Raw genomic sequence first — 22706 nt, 5'->3', positions numbered from 1 at the left:
CACCAACAAGAGGTTACCTTCACTCAAGAAAGGCTGATAAAGTTCAGGGTTCCTCTCTCAACTGGAAAGGCACATGGTGAACATGATGATGTCTGCTAGCCTTCTCTCCAGTCTTCTTGTTTCATGAAGCGCCCCCAGGGACATTTTCCTTCTTTGTCTCCAAAGGTCTCTAGGGCTGCGTGGGCTCTTGTGGTTCTTATGGTTATGAAAAAGGACTGTCTCCAAAATTCTTCCTCTTTTAAAGGAACTAATCAAGACTCACCTGGAATGGGTGGATTCACAACTCCATGGAAGCCATCTAATCAAAAGTTACCACCTACAATTGGGTGGGTCACATCTCTATGGGAACAATCAAAAAACTCCCAGCCAGCAATATTGAATGAGGATTAAAGGACATGACTTTTCTGGGGTCCATCACAGATTCAAACCAGCACAAGCAGTTTAAGTTAACTATTTTAAATATACCCCAAAAGCTAAAGGAAACCAAGACAAAGAGCTATAGGAAATCATAGAAGAATGATGTATGAAACAAATAGAGAATATCAATAAAGAGATAGAAATTATGAAAAGGAACCCAACTAGAAATTTTGGAATAAAAAATACAATAATTGAAATGCAAAATTCACTACAAGTGCTCAACAGCAGATATGAACACGCAGAAGAAAGAATCAGCGAATTTGAAGATAGGTCATTTGAGATTATCTACACTGAGTAACAGAAAGAAAAAATGAGGAAAATTAACAGAGTGTAGGAGACCTGTAGGCCACCATCAAATGCACCGACATACGCAATAAAAGCAATCCCAGAAGGAGAGGAGAGAAAAGAGCAGAAAGAATATTTGAAGAAATAATATCTGAAAAATCTCCAAATTTGATAAAAAACACAAATGTACACATTCAAGAATCTCAACAAACTTTCAAAGAGGATAAATGCAAAGAGATCCACACTGAGACACATTACAATCAAATTGTTGAAAGCCAAAGACAAAAAGAGAATCCTGAAAGCAACAAAAGAGAAGTGACTCATCATGTATAAATGATCCTCAATGAGATTAACAACTGATTTCTCATCAGAAACCATAGATACCAGAAGGGAGTGGAATGACATTATTAAAGTGCTCAAAGGAAAAGAACTGTCAACCAAGAATGCTATGTTATGAAAAATTGTCCTTCAAAAAATTAAGGAGAAATTAAGATATTTCCAGGTATACAAAAGGTGAGAGAGTTTGTTGCTAGAAATGAAAGAAAACTAGATAGTAACTCAAAGCCATATGAATAAAGAACTCTAGTGAAGGTAAATAATAGGCATATAAAAATAACAGTAACAGATAAATAAGGCCCTAAATAAAAACAGTGTTATTGTATTTTTTATTTGTAACTCCTCTTCTTATTTCCTATATTATTTAAAAGACAAACACATAAAACAAATTATAAATCACACAATGTATGATATAATTTATAACAATAACAACATAAAACAGGGGTGAGGGGCAGGACAGAACCATATAAGAGCAGACTTTTATGATATTGAAACTAAGCTGGCATCAATTCAAACTAGATTATTGTAAATTGAGGATATTAATTGCAATACCCATGGTAACCACTAAGAAATATCTTTTAAAACACACACAGAAAAGAGAAGGGAATAAAAATTGCATGCTACAAAAAAAATCAAACACAAAAGAAGGCAGTAATGGATGAAATGAGGGAGTGAAAAGGCTTATAGAAAATAAGTAGCAAAATGACTCAAGTAATTCCTGTCTTGTCAGAATTACTTTAACTGTAAATGTATTAAACTCTCCAATTAAAAGCAGATATTGGAAGAATGAGTGAAAAAGCATGATCCAACTATATGCTGTCTATAAGAGACTCATGTTAAAACAAAAGACACAAATAGGTTGAAAATGAAAAGATAGAAAAAAATATTTCATGCAAATAGTAACCAAAGGAGAGCTGCCAAGGCTATACCAATATCAGACAAAATAAACTTTAAGTCAAAAAAATGTTGGGCGGGCCATGATGGCTCAGCAGGCAGAGTTCTTTCCTGCCATGCCAGAGATCTGGTGCCCGCCCATGAAAAAAAAAAACTGTTATAAAAGACAAAAAGGACATTATATATTCATAAAAGAGTCAATTCACTGAGAATATATAACAATTATAAACATACATGCACCAAAATAGAGCCCCAAAATATGAAGCAAAAATTGACAGAATTGAAGGGAAAAATAATTCTAAAATACACTTTCAATAATGTGTAGAACATATAGACAGAAAATTAATAAAGAAATAGAGGAGTTTAACTACACTACAAACCAAATGTTTGTCTGTCTAGAACACTCCCCCCAACAACAGCAGAATGCCTATTCTTATCAAGTGCATATGGAATATGTTAGGCCAAAGAAAAGTTTCAGTACATTTTAAAAACTTGAAATCTGATAATCTGAGATGCCCATTATAAACTAGATACTATCTGAACCTCTATAAAGTTGGCAGGGTTGGCAACATCCCATCCCCCCTCATGGAAGGTTGGTTTTATTGAATCCCTTTCATTATGGAAGTGCAGAAATCAGTCTTTGTTGGACTTGACCCTTATTCTAAGAAGGGAATTACCTTCCGGATCTGCAGTGTTTCTGATAAACCATCAACCTTAGACTTAGGGAATTCCTAATTCACCATTATGTTATTTCACAGAGTCACTTCTGGCCAAGCAACTCACTTTGTAGCAAATGAAGAACATCAATATATTTATATCCCAACACTCTGAAACAGCTGAATTGAGAAAATAGCAGAATGGCCTACTGAAGACTAAGTGATAGTGATAACTAAGTGGCTACACCTCATATGGTTGGGAAGTTGTCCTGAAGATTCAGTACATGTGTTAAAACATTGGCCAATATATGGTGCTAATTTCACCTCAGCCAGAATACATGAATCTGGGAATAAAAGGGTAAAAATGGGGGGGAGGTCCTCTCTCTCTGTATCAGTCTTAATGTTTCCTTACCAAATTGTTTTCTTCCTATACCTACAACCTTGGGTTCTGTGGGTTTAGAGATCTTAGTTTCTAAAGAACAAATATTTTCACTAAGGTACACTGTACTGGAAGGTGAGACTGCTTACTGTCACTGAACCAACAGCAAGAAAATTGTTAAAAGGGATTAATATATGGTTACTGTGTATGATCCTGATTATCAAGGGGTAATAGTGTTATTAATATACAATAAGAACAGAAAGGAATATGTGTGGAACCCAGGGAATTCTCAAGGTATCTCTTAGTACTCTGTAGTAAGTGGTAAAAGTTAATGGAAAGATTTACAACTGAATACAGGGATGATCACCACTGACATTAGACCTTTCAGTTAAAGAATCACAACCATACATATAAGTATGTTTTAACTACTTCTTACTTCCCTCTTTGTCATTCCCCTCTAATATAAAGTACGTTGATACTGATCAACCTATAATTCAGGATTTAAGTTAGAGGATGTGAAAGTGGGATCATACCTAAGTTAGGAAAGTAATGGACATCACCCAGAGGTGACTAAAGTGGAACTTTGTGTGTTGCCTTTTGGGAAAAGAATGAGCACATCTTTGGTTTATGACAGATAGTTGCATCATGCTAGGAAAGTGTATGATGTTGTTATCTTTGACTGGAAGTCAGTTGTAGGTAGGTGTGTGGATGCATGCTGAGTTGACAACACATGTTCAGTACTGGATTGTGTATTATCAGTTCAGCATCACTGCTATGCACATCTAACTCTTTGCTTTACTAAGGAGAAACCAGGGCCTACATTTCCCAGAGTCCCCTTCCCTGTCTGGTTCTAGATTATATTTTACCAATAAGATGCACTTATGTGGGATTCAGAGTGTAAAAGACGAAAGGCCATTATTCTCTGGAGACAGTTACAACCAGGTAAGTGATCAGACAGGAGAGCCATAGTAGCTTCTCAGGGAGTTCTTGAAAAACACCTGCTTCTGTTTCATTGTTGCAGACTAAGACAGTTAGTGGAAGTTTCTCAGGTTCTTGAGACTTGTAGAACCTTCCCCACAAGTTCTTAACAATCATTCACTTATTGGTGTTTTGAGATGAGCTCCTTGGTAGCACTTTCCTGATCTTTGGTGGAGACTTTTCCAACCTTTACTTCCAGCTCGTCTAATCATTGTATAAGCCCCTAATTCCAAACTAAATCTTGAATACCTGGAAAACATAGAATGGTTTTTGTTTCTTGATCCAGCCCATTCTTATACAGGAATTAACTGCACTAAATTTCTAAGTGGTTGTAACAACTCACTCTGTCCAATGATGCTTGAGATACTCTAAATCGTCTACATCTCCACATTACTTGGCATTGTTGGACTTTTCAGTTGGTCCATCTGATTGTTGTGAAACAGTATCTCAATATATTTTAATTTACATTTTTCTAGTCACAAAGGAGGTTGATCATCTTTTCAAATTCTATCGACCATTTGGGTTTTCTCTTTTATTATTTAGCCATTGCTCTTGTTATTACCCATATTTCTGTTGGGTTGGCTTTTTGTTGTTGATTAGAGCTTTTTCATTATATTCTAAGTATTTATCCTTTGTTGAATATATAGGTCACAAATATTTTCTCCCAGCTTGCCCCTCAGCTTTTCACTTTGTCTATGATGTTATTGGTGTATGCAATTTTTAATGTAAAAAAATATAAACCTATTCCTTCATGTTTTGTGCCTATCATGTCCTGTTTAAGAAATCCTTCTTTACACTGAAATGATAAATATATTCTCCCATATTTTCTCCTAAAAATTTCTAAGAATGGTGTGATATAAGGTAATATTTTTTCAATCAATTGCTCTAGCATCACTCCTTCCCCAGTAACTTGTAATTCCATTTCTATCATATATCACATTTCCACATACTCAGGAGTCTATTTTTGTTCTCTCTCCCCTATTCCATGGATTTATTTGTTTATCCCTGCTCCAATACCATATTAATTACTATAACTTTATAGCAGTTGTTCTCAGTTGTGGACAATCTTACCCCTCAGTGACACTTGGCAATATCTGGAGACAATTTTAGTCACAACTGGGTGGGGGGAAGGTGCCATTGGCAACTAGTGGGTAGAGATTGCTAGATTTGCTGCTAAACATCCTACCATACACAGGATAGTCTTCAAAACAAAGGATTATCCATCTCAAAATATCAGTGGTGCTGAGATTGAGAGACCTCATTTTATAGTAAAACTTGGCATCTGGTAGAACAATGTATTAACTCACTGAATCCTAAAAATAATGACAGGTACTATTACTATCTTCATTTTACAGATGACAAAACCAAGGCTTTGAGGGGTTGAGAGACTTGTCCTAGGTCACACATTTCTCAGTAATTGGTGGAGTCTAGATACAAACTTAAGTAAAATTCCCCCTAATGTAAGTTAGGTCTTATGTACTAAGATAGGATTTCCAAATCCCAGTGAGTTTTTCCTTGATTGATTGGTTGATTTTATCAGAAAACTACTGTGTACTCAAGGTCTTAGGTCCTGGGTTGAATGCTGGGAACACCAGTTAAACAAACCAAGGCTCCTGCCCTCACAAACCAATATAGTCTAGTGGGGAAATAAAATAGGAACAGACAATCTCCCTATTCTAGTTTGCTAGCTGCTGGAATGCAATATACCAGAAACAGAACGGCTTTTAAAAAGGGGAATTTAATAAGTTGCTAGTTTACAGTTCCAAGGCTGAGAAAATGTCCCAATTAAAACAAGTCAATAGAAATGTCCAATCAAAGGTATCCAAGGAAAGATACCTTGGTTCAAGAAGACTGATGAAGTTCAGGGTTTCTCTCTCCAGTGAGAAGGCACATGGCGAACACAGTCAGAATTCCTTTCTCATCTGGACAGGCACATGGTGAACATGGTCAGGGCTTCTCTCTATCTGGAAGGGCACATAGTGAACATGGCATCATCTGTTAGCTTCTTCTCCTGGCTTCCTGTTTCATGAAGCTCCCCAGGAGGCATTTTCCTTCTTCATCTCCAAAGCGCTGGCTGATGGACTCTCTGCTGCAGCATTCTCTGCTCTCTTGAATCTCTTTCATTCTCCAAAATGTTTCCTTTGTTTTATAGGACTCCAGAAACTTATCAAGACGCACCCAAATGGGTGGAGACATGTCATCACCTAATCCATCTTAACAACCACTCTTGATTAAATCACATCTCCAGGGAGATGATCTGATTACAGTTTCAAACATACGGTATTGAATAGGAATTATTCTGCCTTTATGAAATGGGATTTAGAGTAAAACATGACTTTTCTATTGGACATCCTTTCAAACCAGCACACTCCCAATAAAATGCTATCCCAGAGGATAATTTATCATTTGGTTCCCTAGCTCAAGCCAGTGTTTTAAAGTCTTCAAGGGAACTTGCTGTCCTAAGTACTTTCAAATTTTTATTAAAATATTAATTTAATCTACGATGGAAGCAGAGTTCAACCTTAACATAGCTTCTGTTCAAATTATTGCAAATTCCAAATAAACTTATCTTCAGCTAGTGGAATTTTACTGTGTATAGGGATATGTAAATGTTGGGCAATATCTGTACATAAAGGTGTATAAAGATTGGACAGTAATGTTCATTAAATACCAACATTTAGGTCTCTTCTTTTTTTTTTTCTTTTCACATGGGCAGCACCGGGAGGTAAACCCAGGTCTCCAGCATGGCAGGCGAAAACTCTGCCTGCTGAGCCACCATGGCCTGCCCTAAGTCTCTTCTTCTGTCTAGAAAAAATGCACATCAACTGTACCTGAATTTATAGCAGGGAATCTGTGATGAAGCAGCAGAATGAAAGTTAGTACCATTTAACTTCCCTCTGCCTTTTGGAATTTTGGAAGGGAGGCCTGCAGGGTCATTAAAATTTCTCTGTGGTAGCAGGATGGATGTGTTAGTCTCAGACCATCCATAATAGATGGGTGTCTGATCTAGCCTTAGAAACCTATTGAAATGATGATTGCTCCACAGCCTCCCTCGGCAGTTCTTAAGTGTTCTTAGAATTTTAATGTTTATTAAATTCAAACCTCATCAACTTATTTCCAACGGCCCAGACAATGGCAGACAGAATCTGTTATAATTGATTAGTCACCTGTTCCTCCCTTGCCAGGTTCTCATCTTACATGTCAGGCACTTTTCAATGTCAAACCACTTCCTTTCTCTCCTAATTGCCAGATGTTCTTCTGCTTGGTCTTATATCACCTCTAGCCTCTTCTCCTCCCATTCTATGCCCAGCCCCTCCTTTTCTGAGTGCTTGACTCTCAGTTTCGATTCTTGGAGCACTTCTGATTCCAGTTGCTGAATTTTGCAACTTTTCAGTTGCCTGTCTTATTTTTTATAAACAATAATGTTTTAGGGGTGAGACTAGTGCCATCTAATTGTGTATTACTGTTCCTGGCTAAAGGAAATTGATGCTTATTTTGCAATGTTACATTTTTAAGAAATAGTCTAATTGAAACTTTCTATGTAACATGATGCTCATGTTACTTATTTGGGCATGTTTACACCATTTTCAGCTGTGTTTTTATTTGGTTTTTAAGTAGATTGGATAATGCCTTCTTGAGAAAGAAGACTAAACTTTCTTGAGGATGCTTTGGCCAGTGTTTGACTTTAAATGTTAGTGAACTGATCATTCATCCAGCAAATACTCATTAAGCGCTTATTGTGTTCCAAGCATTGGGCCTTAAGGATGAATAAAACTCAGACTCTGTCCCCCTGGTGTTCACCTTTTCTGTGGAATGCCAGGGGTTTTGACTAACAATTATGATAAAATGTAGTAATTGCTCCAAGTGCCCTGGGATAATTGCTTAAAGTGTCATGGGAACTCAAAAGAAGTACAGTTTAGTCACAAATATTTCCTGAGTGACTTGTCTGAATAGTAGTTGCTGTGCTGGGCAGGGAGCTATAAAGATGAATATATATTATATTTGCCCTGACCTCAGGAGCTCACAGTCTAGTGAGGAGACAAACTCAAGACTAGAGCAGATTTGTGAGTCTTCAGTTAATGGGTGATAGGCAAAACCAGGAGAAGAGGTAAGGTCAACTATGCCCAGGCATTAAAAATTTTTAAATAATTTATTTGTTTTTAAATTGTAGTGACATATACATAACTTAAAAAATATCTTAACCATTTTTAGATGGACAATTCTTTTTTTGAGATTAAACATATTGACAATATTGTGTTACTTCACTTCTGCCTATTTACAGGCAATTTTTACTATCCCAAACCAAAACTCTTACTCATTTAGCAACAGTTCCCCATTCCCTCTCCCTTCCCCAGCTCTAGTAACCATATTTTGTGTTCTATCTCTACGAATCTGCCTATTGTAAGTATTTCATATAAAAGAAACCACACAATATTTTTCCTTTACTGTATGACTTATTTAACTCAATTTGATGTCTTCAAAGTTTGGCCATGTTGCAGCATTTACCAACACTTCACTTTCACACTTCATTTCTTTTTATGGCTAAATAATATTCCATTGTACAGATATACCTCATTTTGTCTATCCATTCTTCTGTTGATGGACACTTTGGTTACTTCCACCTTTTGGCTATTGTGAATAATACTGGAATGAACACTGATGTGCATATATCTGTCTGGGACCCTGCTTTCATTTCTTTTGGGTATCTACCTAGAAATGAAATTTCCAGATCATATGGTAATTCTATATTTAACTTTCTGTGGAACTGCCAAACTGTCTTCCACAGCAGCTGCAGCATTATCCATTCTGACTAACAATGTATAAGGTACTTCTCCACATCCTCATCAACACTTATTATTTTCAGGTTTTGAAAATAATAGCCATTCTAATGGATGTGCAGTAATATCTTGTGGTTTTAATTTGCATTTCTCTAATGTTGAGCACATATATAATTTCATATACCTACTGGCCATTTGAATATCTTCTTTGGAGAAATGTCTCTTCAAATCCTTGGCCCAAGTTTTAGTTGGGTTGTCTTTTTGTTATGAGTTGTGGGAGTTCTTTATATATTCTGGATATTAAGTCCTTATCAGATATATGGTTTCCTAATATTTTCTCCCATTCTGTAGGATGCCTTTTTATTTTCTTGATAATGACCTTTGATGCACAGAAGTTTTTACTTGGGAAGGCCATTTTATCTATTTTTTTTTCTTTTGTTGCTTGTAAAATCTAAGAATCCATTGCCTACTACAAGGTCCTGAAGATAGTTCCATATGTTTTCTGGTAAGTTTTCTGGTAAGTTTTATAGTATTAGCTCTTATATTTAGGTAGTCGATCGATTTTGAATTCACTTTTATATGTGATGAGAGCTAGGAGTCCATATTCATTCTTTTGCATGTGGATTTCCAGTTGTCTCAGTATCATTTGTTGAAAACTCCGTTATTCACCTATTAAATGGACTTGACGCCCTTGTTGAAAATCAACTGGTCATATATGCATGGATTTATCTTTGGACTCTCAATTCTCTTCCATTGGTCTATATGTCTAGCCTTATGCTGGGACCACACTTTTAATTACTATAGCTTTATAGTAAGTCTTGAAATTAGGAAATGTGAGTCTTCTAACTTTGTTCTTCCTTTTCAAGGTTGTTTTGGCTATTTGGGGCTCCTTGCAATTCCATATGAATTTTAAAATTTCTCCAAAAATGGAAAATGCAAAAAAGTCTGCTGGATTTTGATAGGGGTTGCACTGAATTCATGGAATACTTTAGGCTGAATTGACATCTTTAACAATATTGTCTTCCAATCCATGAACACGGGATATCTTTACATTTATTTAGGTCTTCTTTAATTTATTTCAGTTTTGTATGTTTCAGTGTATAAGTCTTTCAATTTGTCATTAAATTTATTCCTAAGTATTTTATTCTTTTAGATGCTGTTGTAAATGGAATTGCTTTCTTGATTTCCTTTTTAGGTTGTTCATTACTGGGGTACAGAAACCCAGTTGACTTCTTCATGTTTAATCTTTTATCCTGTAATTTTGCTGAATTTATTAGATCTTAGTAGCTTTCATGTGGATTCTTTGGGATTTTCTATACACAGGATCATGTCATCCACAAATAGGGACACTTTGTCTTCCTCCTTTCCAAACTGGATGTCTTTTACTTCTTTCTCTTGTCTGATTGTTCTGGCTAGAACTTCCACTATAATGTTAAATAACAGTGGTGACAGTGGGCATCCTTGTCTTGTTCTTGATCTTACGGGAAGGAAAGCTTTCGGTCTTTCATCATTCAGTATGAGTTTTGGTGTAGGTTTTTCATAAATGCCTTCATCATGTTTTAAAAGTTCCCTTCTATTCCTAGTTTTCTGAGTATTTTCATCAGGAAAGGATATTGGATCTTGTCAAATGCCTTTTCTGCATCAGCTGAGATGATCATGGTTTTTTTTCCCCTTCTTATATTAATACGGATTACATTGATGGATTTTCTTATGTTGAGCCATTCCTGGAATATTATATTCCTGGAATAAATCCCATTTGGTCATGATGTATAATCCTTTTAATATGCTACTGGATTCAGTTTACCAGTGTTTTGTTGAGTATTTTGCATCTTTATTTATTTGGATATTGATCTGTAATTTTCTTTTCTGTTCTATCTTTATCTAGTTTTGGATTCAGGGTAATACTGGCCTCGTAGAATGAGTTAGGAAGTAATACCTCCTCTTCCATTTTTTGAAAGAGTTTGAGAAGAATTGATGCTAAATCTTTAAATGTTTCATAGAATTCAGCAGTGAAACCATCTGGTCCTGGACTTTTCTTTGTTGAAAGGTTTTTAATTGCTGATTCAATCTCTTTCCTTGGTATAAGCCTGCTGAAATTTTCTATTTTTTCTTGCATTAGATTAGGTAATTTGTTTCAAGGAATTGTTCCTTTCATCCAGGTTCTCTAATTTGTTGCAATATAATTATTCATAGTACCCTCTTATAATCATCTTTTATTTCTCATTATAAAATCAGGAGTAATGTGATTGTGAAAACCTTGTCTGATGTTCCTTTTATCTACCTTATCGACAGATGAGTAAAACATATGGATTAAAAATAAATAAATAATAGGGGGAACAAATGTTAAAATAAATCTAGTAGATTGAAATGCTAGTGATCAATGTAAGGGAGGGGAAAGGGGTATGGTATGTATGAATTTTTTTCTGTTTTCTTTTTATTTCTTTTTCTGAACTGATGCAAATGTTCTAAGAAATTATCATGATGATGAATATACAACTATGTGATGATTTTGTGAGTTATTGATTATATAATAAGAATGAAATGATCATATGTAACAATGTGTTTGTACGGGGATATGTTTCATAAGTAAAAAAAAAAACAAGAAATATCAACCTAAAAAAAATCAGTAATAATGTTCTCACTATCATTCCTGATTTTAGTTTGCATCCTCTCTTTTTCTTTGTCAATCTGACTGCAAGTTTGTTGATTTTACTGATTTTTCGAATAAAAAAACTTTTGGTTTTGTTGATTCTTTCCATTGTTTTTCTCTTTCATTTTTCTCTACTCTGTTCTTTACTATTTCCTTCCTTCTGCTAACTTTGGGTTTAGTTCATTCTTTTTGTTCTAGTTTCTTTAACTGTGAATTAGGTTATTGATTTTGAGCTTTCTTATTTTTTAATGAAGGCATTTAGAGCTATATATTTCCTTCTGAGCACTGCCTTCACCACATTCTGTAAGTCTTGGTATGTTCTGTTTTCATTTTAATTCATATGAAGTTATTTCCTAATTTCTCTTGTAATAACTTCTTTGACCCATTGGTTGTTTAATAGTGTGTTGTTTAATTTCCACATATCTGTAAATTTTTCAATTCTCCTTCTATTTATTTCTAGCTTCATTTCCTTGTGATCTGAGAAGATACTCTGCATTTCAATATTCCTAAATTTATTAAAATTTTATTTAAGGCCTAACATATGGTCTATCCTGGAAAATGATGCATTCACACTTGAGAAGAATGTGTATTCTGCTGTTGTTGAGTGGAATGTTAATATATATGTATAAGTCTGTTAGGCGAAATTGATTAATAGTTTTATTCAAGACCTGTATTTCCTTATTGGTCTTCTGTTTAGAGGTTCTATCCATTATGAAAGTGGTGTATCGAAGTCTCCAACTATTATTGTAGAACTATCTATTTCTCCCCTCAATTCTGTCAATTTTTGCTTATTATATTTTGGGGCTCTGTTGTGAGATGCATATGTGTTCTATAATTGTCATAACTTCTTACTAGAGTGAACCTTTTATCAATAAATAATATTCCTCTTTGTCTCTTTTTTTTACTTAAACTCTATTTTGCCTGACAACAATATAACCACTCTGGCTCTCTTTTGATTACTGTCTGTATGGAATATTTTTTTCCACTCTTTTACTTTCAACCTCTTTGTGCCTATATGTATATGGTGAGCCTCCTGCCGACTGTGTATAGATGGAGCATGCATTTAATCCATCCTACCAATATCTTGCCCTTTATTAGGGGAGTATAACCCATTGACATTTAAGGTAATAAATGAGAAGGATTTACTTCTGCTATTTAGCTATTTGTTTTCTGAATGTCTTGTATGATTTTGTTCCTTAATTACTCTATTACTGCCTTTTTTTAAATTTAATTGTTTTTTGTGTGAACGCCTTTCTTCTTTCCTTTTCTCTATATTTTTTAGTTTCTTTTTCTCAGCGGCCACTTAAGTATTTACAATGAACACCCTAAACAAATAACCTACTTGACTTGTACCAACTAGTTTCAGTATTCTACAAACATTCTAGTCATATTTCTCTGTCCTTCCCCCTTTATAGTTATTGTCTCAGATTATATCTTTATACATTATATGCTCATTAACATATTTTTTAAGTATTTTGCAAATTTGCCTGTTAAACATATAGGGAAGAAAAGCAGTTACAAAGCAAAAGTACAACAATAATACAGGATTTTATATTTACCTACATAATTATCTTTTCTGATGTTCTCTGTTTCTTCTTTTGGCTTCAAGTCACTGTCTAGTATCCTTTTATTTCAGTAGAAGGATTCCCTCTAACATTTCTTGTAGGGCAGGCCTTCTGGTAATGAACTATTTTGGCTTTTGTTTATCTTTAAAAGTCTTAATTTCTTCTTCTGACTGTCTGGACTGGTGAGTACCAGGAAGCTTAGCCATGTGCTGTCACTTTTTCTTCTTGGTTTGGCTCATTGCGATCCTCTCTTATGTCCTCATTTTCATTACTCTCTGTAAGAATCTAGGGGCTCTAGTGTGGCTTCCACAGGATATAACCTTGGCTCATCTTGAGCCTCTGGCTCCCTCTTTGGAGATGGCAGAGGCTCTTTCTCTACACCATATAGATCCAAGAAGGCTAAGGGTGGCAGATGATACTGCCCTTTGGGGCATGATTGGAGGTTTCTCCCTGGGTTGTGCAAGAGTCCTATGGGAACCAACTTGAGTCCCCCTGTCTGTCTCTGTCTTTCCTTGGCTCTCTGAGACTGCCAACACTCTCTCTTTTCCCCCTGTCTGAGAACCCAGGCCCTTCCTGCTGAATCTTTTCCTCTTTTCACCTCCATACAAGAAGTTCTCTCCCCTGACTCCATACAAATCTCCTTTTTCCTCTGTCTGGCTTTCTATGCTTTCTGATACATTCCATCTTTTGTAAAACAAGATTCTGAGCTAAGGATTCTCGTACCAAGCAAGGTGTTGTCTTTAACATTCTAGTGAGTCACCTCTGGGTTAGGCCCATCAGGAATTGAGTACATTCCATTAGGAGTCTCCCCCCCAGAAAGCCAGAAGTGATGTTTTCAGGATAAGTGAGAGCCCCCTCTATCCTAATTACAGTTCGCTGAGCCTGTAAAAGCCAGTAAGCCCCTGTGCACAGGGCCCAGAGGCCCTCTTGCTCTTTGCTTGCTTGTTGTGCCAGCTCTCCAGTCCTCACCTGCCTGGAGCTAGCCTGAACTGCAGTTTCTCCTCCCAACAAAAAATAGCAGTAATTTATTGCCCTGGCAATCAAAAAACAATACATCTCTTAGAATAACTGGGCCAACATGGCAACCAAAGCTGCAGCCCAATCAAGTCCCTTCTAAGTTTCATTCCTGCACCTCTTAACTTAGTACATGTGCCTTCTTATTCCCCCATTTAAACAAAAACAAACCTCCCAGTTAAATTCACTCTTAAACCTAAAAGATGGTTATTTCCTTCCCTCTTTCCCAGTCTTACTTGCTTGATGCGTCTCCTAAACTCACTACTTCTATCCTCCTCTTGCTATTAATTGGCCCTTGCATTTTTAAGCTCCTCACCAAATTTATTTCTTCCAGACTAGAAGCCTTACACACAAACCAACGCTGATGCAAGGATTTTTAGCCATTCCAACTGCCCCTCCGGATGCCTTCCCTCTCAACTTAAATAAGATAATCAGAGAGTTCTATACCCAGTCACACAAGGTCTATACCCCCTGACAAGCCAAAAGCAGCTACAGAAGATGGACCATTTGTCCCTCAGTACCCATTAACATTAAGGGGTGAGAACTCTCTGAGGGGGGAATTTAAGGCAGGCTAAAACAGGAAGAGAGGGGAGAGAGAGAAACTATAAAGGAACCCTTGAACAGGATGGTTAATCAAGGTCAGCAGGTCCTGTGTGGCACAGACACCCCTCCTGGGTGTCTACCCACTTACAGGCAACACCCGGCAGCAGCCAACCCATCTAAAGCCAAACAACCCCCACCTGCAGGAGAATCATCTACAGAGAAGGGTGAAACCAATGGACCTATCCAAATGCACTGTCTATCACCAGGCACCGCCCTGAGGAAACTGGAGAGTAGAAGAAAGAATCCCTTAAAAGGAAGGGGGAAAGGGAATAAGTAAAGCTAATCTATCAAAGCAAATGGCCCCGTATTGCCTATTGCCTCTTGCCCTCCATCTTTCTTTACTTGTGAGAGTGCCCACATGCTCCTTTTCTCTGCATGTGTACTTATTTAAGTTCTTGCCTACTTGCTGTAAAAAAGAAAAAAGAGTGTGTTATTTAATTTCCACATATTTGTGATTTTTCCCTCTGATAACAATGTCTACCTTCACTCCATTGTGGTCAGAAAATATACATTGTGTGACTTCGATATTTTCAAATTTATCAAGATTTCTTCTGTGACCCAATACAAGGTTTATCCTGGAGAATTATCCATGTGCATGTGAGCAGAACGTGTATTTTGTTTTCATTGGGTGCAGTGTTCTATATATGTCTGGTAGGTCTAGTTGGTTTAGGGTATCATTCAACTCCTGAACTTCCTTATTGACCTTCTGACTATACGTTCTACCCATTATGAGAGTGGTTTGTTAATGTCTCCCACTTGATATGTAGAAGTATCAATCTCTCCCTTCAAATCTGTCAGTATTTGCTTCATTTATTTGGAGTTCTGCTAATAGATGCATATATATTTATAATTATTATATCTTCTTGTTGAATAGTTCCCTTTATCAGTATATGTTGACCATCTATTTTATTCAATATTAGTATAGCCTCCCAGCTCTCTATTGGTTACTATTTGCATGGTATACATTTTTTCCATCCTTTTACCCTTCAACCAACTTGTATCTTTGACTTTATAGTGAGTCCCTTGCAGATATATGCAGATAGTATATAGTTGGGTCATGCTATTTAATCCATTCTGCTAATATCTGCCTTTTGACTGGAGAGTTTAACATATACACTTAAAGTCGCTACTGATAATACAGGGCTTTCTTCTGCCATTTTGCTATTTAGCCTTTGTAGGTCATACTTTTTTTGTCCCTCAGTTCCATTATAGCCTGCTTTTATATTTATTTGTTTTCTTGTGTGGTACTATACTGAGTGCCTTCTCATTTCTATCTGGATGTGGTTTTTATCATTTCCATTGTGGCTACCATGGGGAAAATAAAACATCCTAAGTATATAATAATCATATTTGGTTTGATACTAACTTAACTTCTATTGCATGCACTTTTCCTATGCCCCTGTGCCCTACCATTTTTTTTTTACTTGTTACCTCTTATACCTTTGTACACTGCATGTCCATAAACCTAGATTTTTCATTACTTTTATTCACCTGCATTTTAGCACCTACACGAAGTAAGAAGTGGACTTATATAACAAATAATACAATATAATAATATTGACATTTATTATTACACAAATGGTTACTTTTACCACAGATCTTTAATTCTTTACGCTGTTTTAAACCACCGTCTGTGTCCTTTCCTTTCAGTTTGAAGAACTCCCTTTAGCATTGCTTACAGAGTAGATAAAGTGGTGATGGAGTCCCTCAGTTTTGTTTTGTTTTTTCATCTGATAATGTCTTAATCCCTCCCTCATTTTTGAAAAAGAGTCTCACCAGATATGAAATTCTTGGCTGTCATTTGTTTTTTTTTTCCCAGCACTTTAATCATTTCAACTTACTGCCTTCTTGCCTCTCTGATTTCTGATGAGAAATTGACACTAACTGGGACTCCTTTGGATGTAACATGTTGTTTTCCTCTTGCAGCTCCATAACTTTCTCCTTGTTCTTTGCATTTGATAGTGTATTCAGTATATGATGGGGTGTATTTGTCTTCATGTTTATCCTGTTTGGTGATCTCTAAGCATCTTGATATGTATATTCACATATTTTGCTAAGTTTGGGAAGTTCTTTATTGTTATTTTGTTGACTATTCCTTCTGCCCCTTTCTCTCTTTCTTCTCCTTCTGGAATTCCCATAATCATATATTGGTGTGCTTGATGGTGTACCATAGTTGTGTTAGACTATTTTTGCTTTTAATATTTCTTTTTTTCTTTCTGTTCCTCAGCCTGACTCATTACAAGTGTCTTGTCTTCAAGTTCACTAATTCTTTCTTCTGCCAGCTCCAATCTTCTCTTGAAAACCTCCTGGGCATTTTTAATTTCAGTCAATGTGGTCTTCAATTCCAGTAGTTCTGTTTGGTTTCAAATTTTCCACCTCTTTATTTAGACTCTCATATTGCTCATTCATTGTTTTCCTGATATCCTTTAGTTCTTTCTGTATTTCCTTCATTTCCTTCAGCATTTTTTAAGATCTTTTTTAAGGCTTTGTTCAGTATGTCCACATCCTCATCTTCTTCATTGGTGTTTTCTGTATTTTTATTCCTCTTCCTGTGGATGGGCCATCATTTCTTGTTTCTTTGTTTGCCTTGTACTCTTTTGCTGCACACTGTACATTCTAATATTTTAAAATATTAACCCTGGATGTTTTCCCTGGGATGTCTGTTTCTCAGTTTTGAAACTAGCTGGTGATAAGACAGGGTTTTCCTTGTCTTTCTGAGCCTCTGTCTTGTCCTGGGCTTTTGCTTGTTAGTTATTTTGGAGTTCCCTTTTTACAGGAATTTCTCTGTCCCCTCTGTTTCCCAGACCTATCACAGTTATTAGAAGCTAGCAGGCCTTTGTTCCAGACTGTCCACCTCTATAGTTTATTATATTCCTTTCATTGTCTTAGACTGCTATTCTGGGAAGAGGATCATGCTGGAGAGGACATTTCCAGGTCAGTCTTTCCCAGCCAAAACAAGGTTCATGAAAAAGTGCCCTGGGGAGGAGATCAATAAGGTCACCAAAAACTTTCTCAACAGCTCATCAAAGCTGAGTGTTCCTGGCCTGCCCAGCAAAGGCAGCCCTTTATCTAACTTCCCCCACAGCCCTGAGGAAGTGCTGAGTCTTTACATCTCCACTGCCACCCCTCTAAACAGTAGCAGCCCTGAGAGCCAGGACCCAGAAATCCGAATTCACTAATCAAAAGCTGAGATCATTGATCGGCCATACCAACCCCAATTCTTGGGGAAGAGGATTTCTAGGTCTCTCTCTGCCACCAGTGAACGAGCCAGGGACTGGACCCTGTGGCAGCCTGCTGCAAGAGTCTAGGATGGATGCCACAGATAGAATTTACAGTCTTTATGTTATTTATCTCTCTCTTCCTACCGCTCTTCCTTAGATGTTTTTCTGGCCTCTGAAATTTCAAAATAGTTGTTTCAGACAATTCCTGAATGTTTAACAGTTGTTTTATGGGAGGACTCAGTCCTGGAGCTCCCTACTCTGCCATCTTCCCTGGAAGTCCTGTTGGTTAGTTTTTGTATCAACTTGCTAGGCTATAGTTATTTAATCAGACACTAATATAGGTGTGGCTGTGAAGATATTTTGTAGATGTGGTTAACATCTACAATTAGTTGACTTTAAGTAAAGGATATTACTCTTGATAATGTGGGGAAGCCTCAAACAATCAGTTGAAAGGCCTTAAGAGTAAAAGCTCAGGTTTCCTGGAAAAGAAGGAAAAGAAGTTCTCAAGACTTCAGCATTAACTCCTGCCTGCATTTCCAGCCTACTGGACTGTCCTACAGATTTTGGACTTGTCTCCCATCGTGTGAGTCAATTCCTTGAAATAAATCTCTTAATTCCTTGAAATGTGTGTGTGCGTGCGTGTGTGTGTGTGTGTGTGTGTGTGTGTGTGTGTGTGTGTGTGTGTGTGGAGAGAGAGAGAGAGAGAGAATTTCCTTTTCTTTAAATAACCCTGGTTGATGCAGCACCTAAGAAACAGTAGCTGGTTATTCCTTGTCAGAGTGGTAATCTGTTTGCCCTAACATAGAAAAAAAATCACTACATCAAGCACACTAATCTGAGGTTCCTGAAGCATTGCATAAATTTCCAAAAGCTAAAAGGGGCTCATGTGAAATGAAAGTTTCGATAATATTGATTATGCTCATTGAAGAGTTTAAAACAAGGCTTCTCGAACTTTAATGTGCCTCTTAATTACCTGGGGATCTTGTTAAAAAGCAGGCTCTGATTCAGTAGTTCCAGGGTGGAGGCCTGACAAGTCCTGGGTGGTGCTAAGCCTGCTGGCCTGTGGACCACATTTTAAGTAGCAATGATCTAATATAGAGGTTGGCAAACTTTTTCTATACAAAGAAAAGTACAAATACAAAGTCTATAGTATTATAGACTTTGCAGATCATATGGTCTCTGTCTCAACTATTCAACTCTCTTGTAGAACAAAAGGAGTCATAGACGATGCTTAAATGAATAGGCAAGGCTATGTTCCACTAAAACCATATTTATAAAAATGGGGCAGGCTGGATTTGGCACATGGACCATAGTTTGCCTACTCCTGGTCTAATATATTTTAAACCAGTGTGTCATTCTTGTGACGGATGTCCATGGGCTTGTCTCTAGTTCCCAATAATTTCTTCATATATAGTAGCTTCACCTTTCTGCAGACCAACCTCCCCCTACCCTTAATCCATATGGTTTCAGGAGCACAGCACCGTGTGCCAAGTTTCTACAACAGGACTCTGATTCTAGACTCCAGCTAATTGGTCCAGATTGGTGGCACTACTCCAAGAAGCACTATTCACATTATCTTCTATAAAATATTGTGCTCCGAAAGTACCCTTACATAGCAAACAAGGTGAATAGCCTCCACTGGAGTTGTGCAATTTAGTGGAACTGGGCACCTGACTGAAGGTGGGATACTTGTAGTCTTTCTGCAGGATTCTGGAATTGAGTCTAGGAGATTCCTGCCTCAGTCACTCAGTCTTCATAAATGGAGGGTGGATAAATGTGGGAACTATTGATAGAGACTTTTTCCTCTATGGGTTGGGAAGAAGAGAAAGTTTGTGAGAAAGAATGAAGCAGATATGCAGAGAGACAAGTGTGAGAGCTCTTTCAAATTTGGGGGGAGTTATTAAGAATCAATTTACAGATTATGGTGCAGAAGCACACATTTTTATTTGAAACCGTATCTCCCTGACAATAGAGCATGTGGAATTTCACAAATATTCAAGTACATCTGTAATCTAATGATCTCATAGTAATAAATCATTCTGTCCATTACACAGTAATTCCTAGACCCTAGCTTTGATGAGAGTTTGGTGGCAGAGAAAAAAAAACTTCTTTGAATAGAAAGGGATGTATTGCAAGGCTTATTAATGGCTTACAATATCATTGAGTGGGCTAAAGAAACAGATGCTAAGCTGATCCCCCTGGAGCAACTCTCAAAGCCATACCACATAACTAGGCTGCCAACAAAAAGCTGCTGCTCTGTCCACAAAGAAACTGCCCACTGAATTGGAAAGAAACCACGATAGCTACCAGGTCTGTAATCAAACCACCTCTTCCACATGAAGAAGCTGCCTGGCCAACGGGGAAGCCACCGCCTCTTCTTCCAGGTCCAGACAAAACTGCCTCCCTCTGTGACCATCATGACTCTCCCTCTCTCTCCACTTCATCTTCAGGTTCCATATGAGGGTATCTAATTGAAGGAACCTAAGTCTTGCCGAGAATCCTAGCAGCAAAGGAATCTGGGAAACATAGTGTTTAGCCTTTCAGTTTCTGCATTCCAGAAAGGCACAGTAGAACAAACCTGGGACAGATGTTGAGAGAGCCAACCCACAGAATCAGCCATATCACTAATTGACTTAGCGATTGTAAAACAAAAATTATATTTTTGTGAAGAAAATGTAAACATGAGCAAACAAACACTGTACTTGTTAGACTGATGCTATGTAATTCAAACATTTCCTATTTTTGCCAGATAGTGTTAGTTATATATATTCATTCTTACTGAAGCAACAGGAATAGCATTTAACATCTGAATTATTATCATGTATAAAGAAATCTATTCACTCATTCATTTAGTCAACAAAAACTTTCTTTTTTTGTATGCTATATGATGGGGGTCACATTTCATTCTTTTTTCACCATTTGTTGAATTTTTGTTTGTATGTGGGAAGTGCATGGGCCAGGAATAAAACCTTGGTCTCCTGCATGGCAGGCGAGAATTCTACCACTGAACTACCCTTACACCCCCAACAAATACTTTTTGAACGCTTGAATGACTGGCATTTCCTCTGAGCCAGACTACTATAGGGAATAATGGATGTTACATCTCACTGGGTCAAGATTCCCCATGGAAATGCCCTCTTTGTTCTCTGAAACTGAAAGGATTCAGGAGGTTCTGCTGACAGAAGCAAAATTAAACGCATTTAAGTTAAAGAAGTTAATGACCATTAAATATTTGGCCTTTTAACCCAAAAGATGCAAATGATTGGTCAAAGCTTGTTAGATAGCTTTATTGCCTTAAAAACTGGGTAAAAATTTTAAAACTTACTTAAAAAAGAAAAACCTCTCGAGCAAAATTTCACTATGATTTCTTGAACCTTAAGAGTTTTTTCTTCCCTGCTTTATCTTTTACCAAATAATATTGGGCAGTTTTTAGGGGAAGAGCAAATATGGTTAATATTTTCTTATGGTGTAATTGCTATTTAAATCACTCAGCTAAACTCAGTGTTTCAAGGATTAGATATTTTGCTGATTTAGGTGTATTTTTTATTTGTCAATTTTACTGCCATTCATATGGATGAACAAGCCTATAGTGTAGAATGCAGAGAAAAGTCAAAAGAAAACTTCAGGCACCTGTTGAATTATTACTGATATAATTACTGACTCACGACAAACAACAAAAAAGGAAACAAACAAAAACTTGTTTGCAAATTTGCTGATTCATTCATTCAGCAAGCAGTTATTGAGAACTTATATTAGTTATCTATTACTCTGTAACAAATTATCCCAGAACTTAAAGGTTTAAAATGACAATAATTACTTATTATCTCTCACAGGAACAACTTGGCTGGGTGTTTTCGGGTGCAGAGTCTCTCAAGAGTTGCAGTCAGAGGTCAGCCAGAGCTGCAGCTATCTGAAGAGTTGCCTAGAGATGGAGGATCCACTTTCAAGGTGATCCCCTTCCATGGCTAGCAAGTTGCTGCTGGTTGGTGGTGGGAGCCCTCAGTTCCACTCCCTGGGGCCTCTCCACAGGTTTCCTTGAGTGACCTCACAGCATGGCATGGCTTCCCCCTCGCTTCTAAGAGCGAGAAAATGCCAGGAGGAAACTGTATCCTTTCTATAACCTATAGCCTCAGAAGTCACACACCATCACTTCTTCTGCATTCTATCTGTTAAAAGCATGTCGCTAAGTCCAAGACACCTTCAAGAAGAGGATAATTAGATTCCTCCCTTTTGCGAGGGAAAAGCATTTGTAGTATATTTTAAAACCACAACACCTATTATGTACAAATACTAACCGAAATCCTGGTAGACCATGTGAATAAAACAGACATCACCTCATGGAACTAACAGATAAGAAGGAGAGAAAGGCTTTAATTAAAAGTGTACACAAATAAATGTAAAACAACAAATGTGATCAGTTCTGTGAGAAAAAGGCACACAGTGTGATGAGAAAGAATAATAGGGGGTCCTTGGGCATATCTGAGGAAGTGGTCTTTTAGTTAAGATCTGAAGGATGCGTAAAGAGCATTCCAAGCAGAGAAAAGGGCATGTGCCAAGGTACTGTGGCAGAGGAGAACATGGGAGAATAGAGGAACTAAAGGTTGGCTGCAGTATCTTGAGCAGAGAATGCAACAAAGTAAGAGGAGGCTGGAAAAGAAGGCAGGGGTCTACCATCGGTTGGGCTCTGGATCCAAAAGTCCATTTCATGTGAAACTATAACCAAGAAACCAGGATTTAAGGGATGATTTTGATTACTAAATTGTTATATAAAGATTCCTTTTGCTTTCTGCATATTGGAGTAGACAGGGAAATACCTGAAATCTCTGATTTGTAATCCAGCTGCCTTGATCTCTGATAATGGCTGTATAGCCCTTATCTTCTACCCCTGTCATTGTAAAACCTTGTGACTAACCTTCATCTGTACCTAGTT

At 37.1% G+C, this 22706-nt stretch overlaps 1 long non-coding RNA gene across 5 annotated transcripts in view; it reads left to right on the top strand.

Moving 5' to 3' along the window:
* LOC143663182 (uncharacterized) overlaps positions 1-22706 on the top strand; it is a 65067-nt gene that overhangs the window by 34288 nt on the left and 8073 nt on the right. For 4 of the 5 annotated variants that reach the window (XR_013165846.1, XR_013165850.1, XR_013165849.1 and 1 more), the window contains one exon: positions 21610-21724. This is a non-coding gene — a long non-coding RNA (uncharacterized LOC143663182). Of the gene's footprint in view, positions 1-21609; positions 22284-22706 lie in introns of those variants that run through there. The other variant, XR_013165847.1, reaches the window with a different exon arrangement.

Source organism: Tamandua tetradactyla, chromosome 2 (genome assembly GCF_023851605.1).
Source record: "Tamandua tetradactyla isolate mTamTet1 chromosome 2, mTamTet1.pri, whole genome shotgun sequence".
NCBI lineage: Eukaryota > Metazoa > Chordata > Mammalia > Pilosa > Myrmecophagidae > Tamandua > Tamandua tetradactyla.
The sequence above is the reverse complement of the archived record's forward strand: the minus strand, read 5'-3'. Positions and strand labels throughout refer to the sequence as shown.